Source organism: Schistocerca gregaria, chromosome 5, assembly GCF_023897955.1.
Source record: "Schistocerca gregaria isolate iqSchGreg1 chromosome 5, iqSchGreg1.2, whole genome shotgun sequence".
In the NCBI taxonomy this organism is placed as follows: Eukaryota; Metazoa; Arthropoda; class Insecta; order Orthoptera; family Acrididae; genus Schistocerca; species Schistocerca gregaria.
This window is the reverse complement of record NC_064924.1, coordinates 274,785,671-274,798,851: the sequence shown is the minus strand read 5'-3', so window position 1 is coordinate 274,798,851 and position 13,181 is coordinate 274,785,671. Positions and strand designations below refer to the sequence as shown.

At 42.4% G+C, this 13,181-nt stretch overlaps 1 protein-coding gene across 2 annotated transcripts in view; it reads left to right on the top strand.

Moving 5' to 3' along the window:
• LOC126272592 (armadillo repeat-containing protein gudu-like) overlaps positions 1-13,181 on the top strand; it is a 188,934-nt gene that overhangs the window by 145,929 nt on the left and 29,824 nt on the right. The window lies entirely within an intron of this gene.

The following is a 13,181-nucleotide window of genomic DNA, read 5'->3' as shown; positions in this document are numbered from 1 at the left end:
TTACTTCTTCTCCATGGATTTTAATACCTACTCCAAATTTTTCTTTTGTTTCCTTTACTGCTTGCTCAATATACAGATTGAATAACATCGGGGAGAGGCTACAACCCTGTCTCACTCCTTTCCCAACCACTGCTTCCCTTTCATGCCCCTCGACTCTTATGACTACCATCTGGTTTCTGTACAAATTGTAAATAGCCTTTCGCTCCCTGTATTTTAACCCTGCCACCTTCAGAATTTGAAAGAGAGTATTCCAGTCAACATTGTCAAAAGCTTTCTCTAAGTCTACAAATGCTAGAAACGTAGGTTTGCCTTTTCTTAATCTTTTTTCTAAAATAAGTCGTAAGGTCAGTATTGCCTCACGTGTTCCAACATTTCTACGCAATCCAAACTGATCCTCCCCGAGGTCTGCATCTACCAGTTTTTCCATTCATCTGTAAAGAATTCGCATTAGTATTTTGCTGGTGTGACTTATTAAACTGATAGTTCGGTAATTTTCACATCGGTCAGCACCTGCTTTCTTTGGGATTGGAATTATTATATTCTTCTTGAAGTCTGAGGGTATTTCGCCTGTCTCATACATCTTGCTCACCAGCTGGTAGAGTTTTGTTTTGACTCGCTCCCCCAAGGCTGTCAGTAGTTCTAATGGAATGTTGTCTACTCCAGGGGTCTTGTTTCGACTCAGGTCTTTCAGTGCTCTGTCAAACTCTTCACGAGGTATCATATCTCCCATTTCGTCTTCATCTACATCCTCTTCCATTTCCATAATATTGTCCTCAAGTACATCGCCCATGTATAAACCTTCTATATACTCCTTCCACCTTTCTGCCTTCCCTTCTTTGCTTAGAACTGGGTTGCCATCTGAGCTCTTGATATTAATACACGTGGTTCTCTTCTCTCCAAAGGTCTCTTTAATTTTCCTGTAGGCAGTATCTATCTTACCACTAGTGAGATAAGCTTCTACATCCTTACATTTGTCCTCTAGCGATCCCTGCTTAGCCATTTTGCACTTCCTGTCGATCTCATTTTTGAGACGTTTGTATTCCTTTTTGCCTGATTCATTTACTGCATTTTTATATTTTCTCCTTTCATCAATTAAATTCAATATTTCTTCTGTTACCCAAGGATTTCTAGCAACCCTCGTCTTTTTACCTACTTTATCCTCTGCTGCCTTCACTACTTCATCCCTCAGAGCTACCCATTCTTCTTCTACTGTGTTTCTTTCCTCCATTTCTGTCAATTGTTCCTTTATGCTCTCCTTGAAACTCTGTACAACCTCTGGTTCTTTCAGCTTATCCAGATCCCATGTCCTTAAATTCCCACCTTTTTGCAGTTTCTTCAGTTTTAATCTACAGGTCATAACCAATAGATTGTGGTCAGAGTCCACATCTGCCCCTGGAAATGACCTACAATTTAAAACCTGATTCCTAAATCTCTGTCTTACCATTATATAATCTATCTGATACCTTTTAGTATCTCCAGGATTCTTCCATGTATACAACCTTCTTTTATGATTCTTGAACCAAGTGTTAGCTATGATTAAGTTATGCTCTGTGCAAAATTCTATCAGACGGCTTCCTCTTTCATTTCTTAGCCCCAATCCATATTCACCCACTATGTTTCCTTCTCTTCTTTTGCCTACTGATGAATTAAAGTCACCCATGACTATTAAATTTTCGTCTCCCTTCACTACCTGCATAATTTCTTTTATCTCATCATACATTTCATCAATTTCTTCATCATCTGCAGAGATAGTTGGCATATAAACTTGTACTACTGTAGTCGGCATGGACTTTGTGTCTATCTTGGCGACAATAATGCATTCACTATGCTGTTTGTAGTAGCTTACCCGCACTCCTATTTTTTTATTCATTATTAAACCTACTCCTACATTACCCCTATTTGATTTTGTATTTATAACCCTGTATTCACCTGACCAAAAGTCTTGTTCCTCCTGCCACCGAACTTCACTAATTCCCACTATATCTAACTTTAACCTATCCGTTTCCCTTTTTAAATTTTCTAACCTACCTGCCTGATTAAGGGATCTGACATTCCACGCTCCGATCCGTAGAACGCCAGTTTTCTTTCTCCTGATAACGACATCCTCCTGAGTAGTCCCCGCCCGGAGATCCAAATGGGGGACTATTTTACCTCCGGAATATTTTACCCAAGAGGACGCCATCATCATTTAATCATACAGTAAAGCTGCATGTCCTCGGGAAAAATTACGGCTGTAATTTCCCCTTGCTTTCAGCCGTTCGCAGTACCAGCACAGCAAGGCAAGGTTAATGTTGCAAGACCAGATCAGTGAGTCATCCAGGCTGTTGTCCCTGCAACTACTGAAAAGGCTGCTGCCCCTCTTCAGGAACCACATGTTTGTCTGGCCTCTCAACAGATACCCCTCCGTTGTGGTTGCACCTACGGTACGGCCATCTGTATCGCTGAGGCACGCAAGCCTCCCCACCAACGGCAAGGTCCATGGTTCATGGGGGGAGGGAAAGTAAATATACGAAGGATAAAAGGGGAAAACCACAGGAATTTTCATAATTTCTGCTTTCTGTCATGGTACTTAATGTAAAAAAGGGATAAACTCAAAATCTGATGCTTAGTTGTGTCAAAAGCTATTCACACTTCATAAATTTATTATTCATTCTGAATAATAATTTTAGAGTCTTGTTTCAAATTGCTCATTCATTATTTGTTATTGTAGTTGTTGTTGCTTTTATCAATGATTTGAGCAATTAATATCACACTACAACAGTATTTCCTTTTATTTTCCTGTGTCTGGTGTTTACCTGTCTTCAGCATTACTTCAAGCATTGTCCTCCCCAATAGCTGAGCAGTTAGCGCGAGGGAATGCTATGCTAAGGGGTTGATTCCTGGCTATGTCGGAGATTTTCTCTGCTCAGGTACTGAGTGTAGTGTTGTCTTCATCATCACCATTTCATCCCCATTGGCGGGCAGATTACCAAATTAGTGTCAACTCGAAAGACTGGCACCGGGCGACCGGTCTACCTGACAGGAGGCCCTAGCCGCATGACATTTCATTTCATTTCACTCCAAGCATTTTCTGACGTCCTCCTTTATTCTTCATAATTCTGTGCACATGAGTGATGATTAAGTGATGATGCCTAGGTATCCTTTAAGAACAATTTCATTACAGCATCACAACACTACCAAGTTCCACAGAAAACAGAACAACAACTGATATGTTCGTCCTAGCAAAGTTGTTGATGTGATGCAGTGTATGCTTGGCAGGAAGCTCCAATGGATGGACCACCAGTTGTGGCCAGCTTCTGACCCAGAGCTGAGGAAAGTGCTGTCTGCTCTAGGTTGTGCCATAACTAATGTACACAGCAGGCAGAGGAATATCCATGGGTGCTTGAAGTCCACATGACCCACAGATACAGGCTAGTTCCCTTGATAGCCGTGCTGCCATTGCTGGTGGTGGTGCCACCTCTGAATGATGATGGTGCCTCTGATGGCACCTGCTAGCATTTAGCCTGTCAAAGTATGGTTTGCAATCAGTACCATGTCCATAATATACAATGTGCAAGTGAGGAGCATAAACAGTCTCTGAAACGAGGACCACCTGCTGAGTAAGAGCAGGCTTCCTGCAGCGTGCAGACATATATCTGGAAGCTGAGGTGGTCAGCAACAGTGAGATACTTGACTTCCCTTTGTCCTAGGAAAAAGATTCTGAAAAGTGTACCTGAGCTGGGGGTGGTGGGCCAACCAAAGAAGAAGATCATAGTGCCAGCAGATGTCCTCAGTTGGTGCAGAGGGCATCCAAGGCTGAGGGGAACTTTTGGTGGCTCTGATGCTGTACCCCAAAATTCAGGACTTGAAGCTGTGAAGCGGTATCTGCAGATATGGTGGGTGGACCAGATCAGGCTTTGAAGAAAGTTTTTTTTTTTTTTTTTTTTTTTTTTTTTTTGTGGGGGGGGAGGGGGGGGGGGAGGCAAGAGAACTGTGGCGCCAAAAGTGTGACTGATGTAACTAGATGCTGGATTGGTCCAGAAGGAGGGATCACAGGATCAGAGATGACAGAGATGACCAGTCAGTGGCCAACACAAACAAACCCCATGACTGACGGAGCCAATCAGTGAGGCACATGTACACTGCTGGAAACAGGTAAGGATAACCATAAAAGCAGTCTGTGAAGTGAAGACACTGAGCGGCCAGCGTGGCATCAGTGGGTATTGGTGGCACTGGGAGACAGAGCTTGACCAATGCGACCACCGGAAGAGTGATGGTACTACTCGTGAACATGATGTCGACGAGGTGGCAGTGGCACTGGCAGAGAGGGCTTGACCGTTGCAGCCTCTGGCACAATGCTGCAAGAGAAATGGAGAACCAGCAGCACTGGGAGAGTGGTACAGTTATCACTGGAAAATAAAAATGTGTGAAGATAGTGGATAAGGGAGAAGGACATGCCCAAAGGGCAGAGATAGGAATGGGTGCCAGAAGCACCACAGGCGCCAAGAACAACAGTCGAAAGGCCCAGAAATGTGAAAACAGAAAAATGTTACAGAACGAAGTGCGCAGCTGAATGTGAAGGATGTTCAAAGGGCACAAAATACAGTGTGTGTAGAAGCACACTAATGGAACAGACTGGCAGAGAAAACTATTCGAGGGAATGTGAAAAACATTTTGAGATGTAAACTGACACTGGGGATTGAGATGGCAAAAACTACTACCAGTGCCCTGAAGAAATGGAAAAGACGATGTGTAGAATCATGAGAATGCAGGAATGAAATGCAACAAATGAAAAAAGTTTTACGCTGCAACAAATGAGGGAAGCTGTACACCACAAGAAAGGGAAGAAGAAAACATAATGAGGCACCAAGGGAGCTGAGAAAAAACAGCATGTTGCCACATGTAACCCAGAAGAAGAAGGTGCCAGGTGTTGTGCTGCACCTGCAAAGATGGCCACCACACTCACGACTGTCTAATTTTTCTGGGTTTATCATTTCTGTTAAAAGGATGCAATTTTTTGATGTATTCATTTAATTTAATTAGTTAAGTTTTAATTGTAATTTCTGTACATTTAACTTAAACCCTCGCATTACCAAGCGGTGTATTCTGACTACCTCAGGTTGATTTTTTCCCTACAATAATATTATCTGAAGGGCCACATGCCTGTGGTTTCATGAATTTGTACTAAAATGATTGACGTTGAATTCACACTCACGACTGTCTAATTTTTCTGGCTTTATCATTTCTCGAAGTGGGTGGGGGAGCATCAGGCTCAGTCAATGGGCACGGATCAAGCAGGATGCAGTTGGAGCCTGCTCTGAGTGCTGTAACGCCAGAGGATTACACCGAGAAATGTTGCTTGTACTCTCATCACCATCTTGTAGCTGGGCCTCTGCCCACCCTCGATTAAAGGGCTGGCCACAATTGCACGAGCATCAGGCTTAGCTGGATGGGGCCACCAGCCAGGTAGCAGACATGACTGCAGCACGAACATGGAGCTGGCACGGGATCCAGGGAACATTAACCATTGTTGCCCTCTTTTGTATCCTTTATTTTAACTGCATGCACATGATTCATGACTGAATAACAATTCCCATGTAGCCTTTAAGAACGTTTTTAGTATAGCATGAGAACAAAGTCAAGTTCCACATAAAACAAAATAACAACTTGTGATGAAGCAAGCTAGGGTATTTTTACTTCCCCTCTTGTTTTGCCATCTGTCTCCTTAAAATTCATTTTTTTCAAATTGAACTGATTACCATTGACATACATGAATATAATCTGCATTTCGTATCAGAGAACTATTGGCCCTCAGTTTTAAAGAATATAACACTGGATCTAATTTTGTGCTTAGTTTTGTATATGTAATTGATTTTCTTATTTATTTTAACTATCCCTAGTCAGGATCTTTTATTATAGGGTGAAATCAGTAATTGTTTCATAATGTAAATTCTATTGTTGACATATAAACAAATATAAATTCTGTAATAATTGTAAACATTTGGAAGACGAAATAGTAGTAATCTGTTTGACTCTCTTCAAAAACATGTTAGCAAAGCCAGCCCTTAATTAATTCCAAAGTAATTAACAGTTTAGTCAAAAGTATTGTTTGCTTAACTATATATGTTAATTTCATGATTTAAACAAATAATTCAGTCTAACCCTTGCAGTAGGAGAAACTGTTAAAAGGAGGCAATTTTTTGATGTATTCATTTACTTTAAGAGAGTTAAGTTTTAATTGTAATTTCTGTATATTTAACTGGAAACAATATGTAGTTTCAGTGCCTATTATTGTGACGATATATAAGGGCCCAGTTCTTGGTCATGAGTCAGTCAGTCCATGGCCAAGTTTCAGATGAAGAACCTGTATTTGTTAAAACAACAACACTGTATCAACTTAACAGTGAAATAAATGTTACACCAATAGGCCGTGTGTTAAAGCAGTAACAGTGTCTGTTCCATATGTACCTTTCTATTCTTCAAGAACTGTGAACTTTTTGATGAGGTTTTTACTACTCGTAGATGTATAAAACTGGCGTTCTACGGGTCGGAGCGTGAAATGTCAGATCCCTTAATTGGCTAGGTAGGTTAGAAAATTTAAAAAGGGAATTGGATAGGTTAAAGGAAGATATAGTGGGAATTAGTGAAGTTTGGTGGCAGGAGGAACAAGAGATTTGGTCAGGTGAATACAGGATTATAAATACAAAATCAAATAGGGGTAATGCAGGAGTAGGTTTAATAATGAATAAAAAAAAATAGGAGTGCGGCTAAGCTACTACAAACTGCATAGTGAACGCATTATTGTGGCCAAGATAGACACAAAGCCCACACCTACTACAGTAGTACAAATTTATATGCCAACTAGCTCTGCAGATGATGAAGAGATTGATGAAATGTATGATGAGATAAAATAAATTATTCAGGTAGTGAAGGGAGACGAAAATTTAATGGTCATGGGTGACTGATGTTTGATGGTAGGAAAATGGAGAGAATGAAACGTAGTAGGTGAATATGGATTGGGGGTAAGAAATGAAAGAGGAAGCCGCCTGGTGGAATTTTGTGCAGAGCATAACTTAACCATAGTTAACACTTCGTTCAAGAATCATAAAAGAAGGTTGCATACATGGAAGAACCCTGGAGATACTAAAAGGTATCAGATAGATTATATAATGGTAAGACAGAGATTTAGGAACCAGGTCTTAAATTGTAAGTCATTTCCAGGGGCAGATGTGGACTCTGACCACAATCTATTGGTTATGAACTGTAGATTAAAACTGAAGAAACTGCAAAAAGGTGGGAATTTAAGGACATGGGATCTGGATAGGCTTAAAGAACCAGAGGTTGTACAGAGTTTCAGAGAGAGCATAAGGGAATAATTGACAGAAATGGGGGAAAGAAATACAGTAGAGGAAGGATGGGTAGCTTTGAGGGATGAAATAGTGAAGACATCAGAGGGTCAAATAGGTAAAAAGACGAGGACTAGTAGAAACCCTCAGGTAACAGAAGAAATATTGAATTTAATTGATGAAAGGAGAAAATATAAAAATGCAGTAAATGAAGCAGGCAAAAAGGAATACAAAAGTCTCAAAAATGAGATCGACAGGAAGTGCAAAATGGCTAAGCAGGGATGGCTAAAGGACAAATGTAAGGATGTAGAGGCTTATCTCACTAGGGGTAAGATAGATACTGCCTACAGGAAAATTAAAGAGCCCTTTGGAGGAAAGAGAACCACTTGCATGAATATCAAGAGCTTTGATGGAAACCCAGTTCTAAGCAAAGAAGGGAAGGCAGAAAGGTGGAAGGAGTATATAGAAGGTTTATACAAGGGCGATGTACTTGGGGACAAAATTATGGAAATGGAAGAGGATGTAGATGAAGATGAAATGGGAGATATGATACCTCGTGTAGAGTTTGACAGAGCACTGAAAGACCTGAGTCGAAACAAGGCCCCTGGAGTAGACAACATTCCATTAGAACTACTGACAGCCTTGGCGGAGCCAATCCTGACAAAACTCTACCATCTGGTGAGCAAGATGTATGAGACAGGCGAAATACCCTCAGACTTCAAGAAGAATATAATAATTCCAATCCCAAAGAAAGCAGGTGTTGACAGATGTGAATATTATCGAACTGTCAGTTTAATAAGTCACAGCTGCAAAATACTAATGCGAATTCTTTACAGATGAATGGAAAAACTGGTAGAAGCCGACCTCGGAGAACTTCCTATGCACCCTCCCACCACCACCTACTCCAGTCCTGTAACCCGGAAGGTGTACACGATCAAAGGCAGAGCCACGTGTAAAAGCACCCACGTGATTTACCAACTGACCTGCCTACACTGTGACGCTTTCTATGTGGGAATGACCAGCAACAAACTGTCCATTCGCATGAATGGTCACAGGCAGACAGTGTTTGTTGGTAATGAGGATCACCCTGTGGCTAAACATGCCTTGGTGCACGGCCCGCACATCTTGGCACAGTGTTACACCATCCGAGTTATCTGGATACTTCCTACCAACACCAACCTATCCGAACTCTGGAGATGGGAACTTGCCCTTCAATATATCCTCTCTTCTCGTTATCCACCAAGCCTCAATATCCACTAATTTCAAGTTGCCGCCACTCATACCTCACCTGTCTTTCAACAACATCTTTGCCTCCACACTTGCGCTGCCCTTACTCTTTGCCTTTAAATATGTCTGCTTGTGTCTGTGTATGTATGGATGGATATGTGTGTGTGCGCGAGTATATACCTATTCTTTTTTCCCCCTAAGGTAAGTCTTTCCGCTCCTGGGATTGGAATGACTCCTTACCCTCTCCCTTAAAACCCACATCCTTTCATCTTTCCTTTTCCTTCCCTCTTTCCTGACGAAGCAGCCGCCGGTTGCGAAAGCTCGAAATTCTGTGTGTGTGTTTGTGTGTTTTATTCATTGTGCCTATCTACCGGCGCTTTCCCGCTTGGTAAGTCTTGGAATCTTTGTTTTTAATATATTTTTCCCATGTGGAAGTTTCTTTCTATTTTATTTACATCTTCTTGTAGTATCATATTTACAATTGGATCTTCATCTTCCCCTGTTGTCATGTGCATTTCCCATGTACAGCCTCTCTGTATATTCCTTACACCTTTTCCTATTTTACTTAGTACTGGTTTACCCAATTTCTTAAGTTTTAATTAGAGTTCATAACCAATAAATTATTCTGACAGTTCACATAAGACCCTGTAAATTCTTACAATTTAAAATATGGTCATGAAATCTTTGCCTTGCCATTATACAACAAATCTGAGACCTTCCAGTGTCCCCAGGTCTCTTGCCAATGTACTGTTTTCTTTTCTTATTCTTAAACCAAGTGTTAACGATGACTAAACTAAGCAAAGTTCTACCACACAACTTCCTTTTTCATTCCTTTCCCATTCGATATTCTGCTGATATTTTTTCCTTCTCTTCCTCTTCCTACTACTGAATTCCACTCACCCATCACAATTAAACTTTCCTGTCACTTAACTATCTGAATAATTTTGTTTATCTCATAATACAGTGTTTCAATATCTTCATCATCTATAGAGGTAGTTGGCATATAAACATGTGGTACTGTCATGGGTATTTGCTTTGTGTCTGTCTTGGCTATGATAATGTGTTCACTATGCTGTTCATAGTATTGTACCCGCATTCCTGTTTTCTTATTCATTATTAGACTTTCACCTGCATTACCTGTGTTTGATTTTGTATTTATAACCATGTACTCACCTGACAAAATGTTCCATTCTTCTTGACACCATACTTCACTAATACCCATTAACTACAGTCTAGCCAGTTTCCTTTTTAAAATCTCTAATCTCCCTAACGGATTAAGGGACCTAACATTCCATGATATGACCTGCAGAATGTCAGTATTATTTTTCCTGATAACATAACCCAGAGATCTGAATGGGGGCCTATTTTACTTCTAGAATATTTTACCCAAGAGGACAACATTGTCACCATACAGAAGAGCTGCATGCCCTGAGTGTAAAACACAATTGTAATTTACTCTTGCTTTCAGCCATTCACAATACCAATAAAGCAAGGTCATGTTGGCTGATGTTACAAGGCCACATTGTGGTTGTACCTAAGGTAGGCCTATTGCTGTTTTTATAATTGAGGAACTCCAGGTGCCCCACCTTGGCAAGGTCCACAGTTGTTGTGGGCGACTAGATAGTCAAAGTATACTTTAAGAATGTTTGGTAGTTTACAATTTTTGTGGATAATGCACTTATTTCATAGAAAACTGACAGTTGTAAGATGCTGTTGTGTATTCTATAAAGTTTAGAAGAAATATATTGTTTGGAACATTGTTTTCTTATAATTGCTGTAGGTACTCACTAGTGCAATACATTCACATTGATGAACTTGTTGACCAGTTTTTGTAAATTATAACTATTCTATAGTGTTCCACTTAGTTTACCCCTTCAATAGCAGTGTATATTGGCTGCATTTGCCATAACATTCCACTGTTAGAAGTTTGTTCAGAAAGTCTGTTACTGACTCCTGGGTATTGCTCAGATTGCTGTCAAGTGATTGGAAGCATCTTTGAGTAGGTGTGCTGAGTGAACTGCCAAGAGTCACATACCAAAAGCATCTCAACTGCTATCCTTTCCCATGGACACTGTCTCCTCTCCAGGACTTACAAGGGCAGTAACTAATCAATAACTACACTCCTGGAAATGGAAAAAAGAACACATTGACACTGGTGTGTCAGACGCACCATACTTGCTCCGGAGACTGCGAGAGGGCTGTACAAGCAATGATCACACGCACGGCACAGCGGACACACCAGGAACCGCGGTGTTGGCCGTCGAATGGCGCTAGCTGCGCAGCATTTGTGCACCGCCGCCGTCAGTGTCAGCCAGTTTGCCGTGGCATACGGAGCTCCATCGCAGTCTTTAACACTGGTAGCATGCCGCGACAGCGTGGACGTGAACCGTATGTGCAGTTGACGGACTTTGAGCGAGGGCGTATAGTGGGCATGCGGGAGGCCGGGTGGACGTACCGCCGAATTGCTCAACACTTGGGGCGTGAGGTCTCCACAGTACATCGATGTTGTCGCCAGTGGTCGGCGGAAGGTGCACGTGCCCGTTGACCTGGGACCGGACTTCAGCGACTCACGGATGCACGCCAAGACCGTAGGATCCTACGCAGTGCCGCAGGGGACCGCACCGCCACTTCCCAGCAAATTAGGGACACTGTTGCTCCTGGGGTATCGGCGAGGACCATTCGCAACCGTCTCCATGAAGCTGGGCTACGGTCCCGCACACCGTTAGGCCGTCTTCCGCTCACGCCCCAACATCGTGCAGCCCGCCTCCAGTGGTGTCGCGACAGGCGTGAATGGAGGGACGAATGGAGACGTGTCGTCTTCAGCGATGAGAGTCGCTTCTGCCTTGGTGCCAATGATGGTCTTATGCGTGTTTGGCGCCGTGCAGGTGAGCGCCACAATCAGGACTGCATACGACCGAGGCACACAGGGCCAATACTCGGCATCATGGTGTGGGGAGCGATCTCCTACACTGGCCGTACACCTCTGGTGATCGTCGAGGGGACACTGAATAGTACACGGTACATCCAAACCGTCATCGAACCCATCGTTCTACCATTCCTAGACCGGCAAGGGAACTTGCTGTTCCAACAGGAGAATGCACGTCCGCATGTATCACGTGCCACCCAACGTGCTGTAGAAGGTGTAAGTCTACTACCCTGGCCAACAAGATCTCCGGATCTGTGCCCCATTGAGCATGTTTGGGACTGGATGAAGCGTCTTCTCACGCGGTCTGCACGTCCAGCACGATCGCTGGTCCAACTGAGGCGCCAGGTGGAAATTGCATGGCAAGCCGTTCCACAGGACTACATCCAGCATCTCTACGATCGTCTCCATGGGAGAATAGCAGCCTGCATTGCTGCGAAAGGTGGATATACACTGTACTAGTGCCGACATTGTGCATGCTCTGTTGCCTGTGTCTATGTGCCTGTGGTTCTGTCAGTGTGATCATGTGATGTATCTGACCCCAGGAATGTGTCAATAAAGTTTCCCCTTCCTGGGACAATGAATTCACGGTGTTCTTATTTCAATTTCCAGGAGTGTATATTAAACTTCCTGGCAGATTAAAACTGTGTGCCCGACCGAGACTCGAACTCGGGACCTCATTCTCATTCTGGAATAACTATATTGTCAGTGCCAAGTCAGAGGTAGGTTTAGGAGTCTTGTACATGGCTGGTGGGGGAGGGGGGGGGGGGAGGGGGGGCAGGGTGGACTTGGGGTACTGTGCTAACATTACCCCTACACTTACCCATACTCTACTCATAGCCTTACCAACATGTTTGAGCTGTTTCCTTCAGCTGACACTACCAGGTCCCACAGCCCACAGTATCATTGCAAAATACTCCCTCCCTCCACCTTCACACAGATGAAATGATTAAAATCCTAGTGATCAACTGCCCAGAGTTTGAAGCACACCTAAAACTGGTGGAGCTCACATAATACTAGGAACATAAAATTGGCTAAAATCTGAAACTGACAGCAGCCAGATGTTTGGAGGAAATGTAACTGTATATTGGAAGGAGGGGTAACAGTAAATGGTGTATTAATTTCCAAAGCCAAGAAACTCCCCCACTAAGACAGAACTATGTGATTATATGAGCAAGACTCAGTATCAAGGCTGTTCTTGAACTTACAATTGGTATTCCCATATCAGCCATCATGCTCACCACCAGACGTAACAAAAAACTTTAAAGAAAACCTCAGTTCGTTAGTATGTATGTTTCCAATTATATTGTAATCACTGAGGTGACCTTATTCATCTGACAAGAATTTACTGACCAGTTAAATATAGATCGTAGAAGAAAGGTATTGCATCACAGAAATATAAACAGCAACTTGATGACAGTGTTTAGAGAGAAATTATGGGAAGAATGCTGGAGGGAGAGGGAGATTTATAAACCAAAGTTGATAGAAAATTTAACTCTTTGCAAACATATTTCTACGGCACATTCAGTCTTGTTTTCCCATGAAACAAATAAGGCCAAAATTCAACAGATGCAAGGATAAGTGGTGGGATGAAAGTATCTTGAGTTCTGAAGAAAAAGCTGTAGGTAATTAGAGACCAAGCAGTAGTCAAGATTGGCAACTCAATTACCACCTGTTTTGTCAAATCACCTGTTTTGTCAAATCCT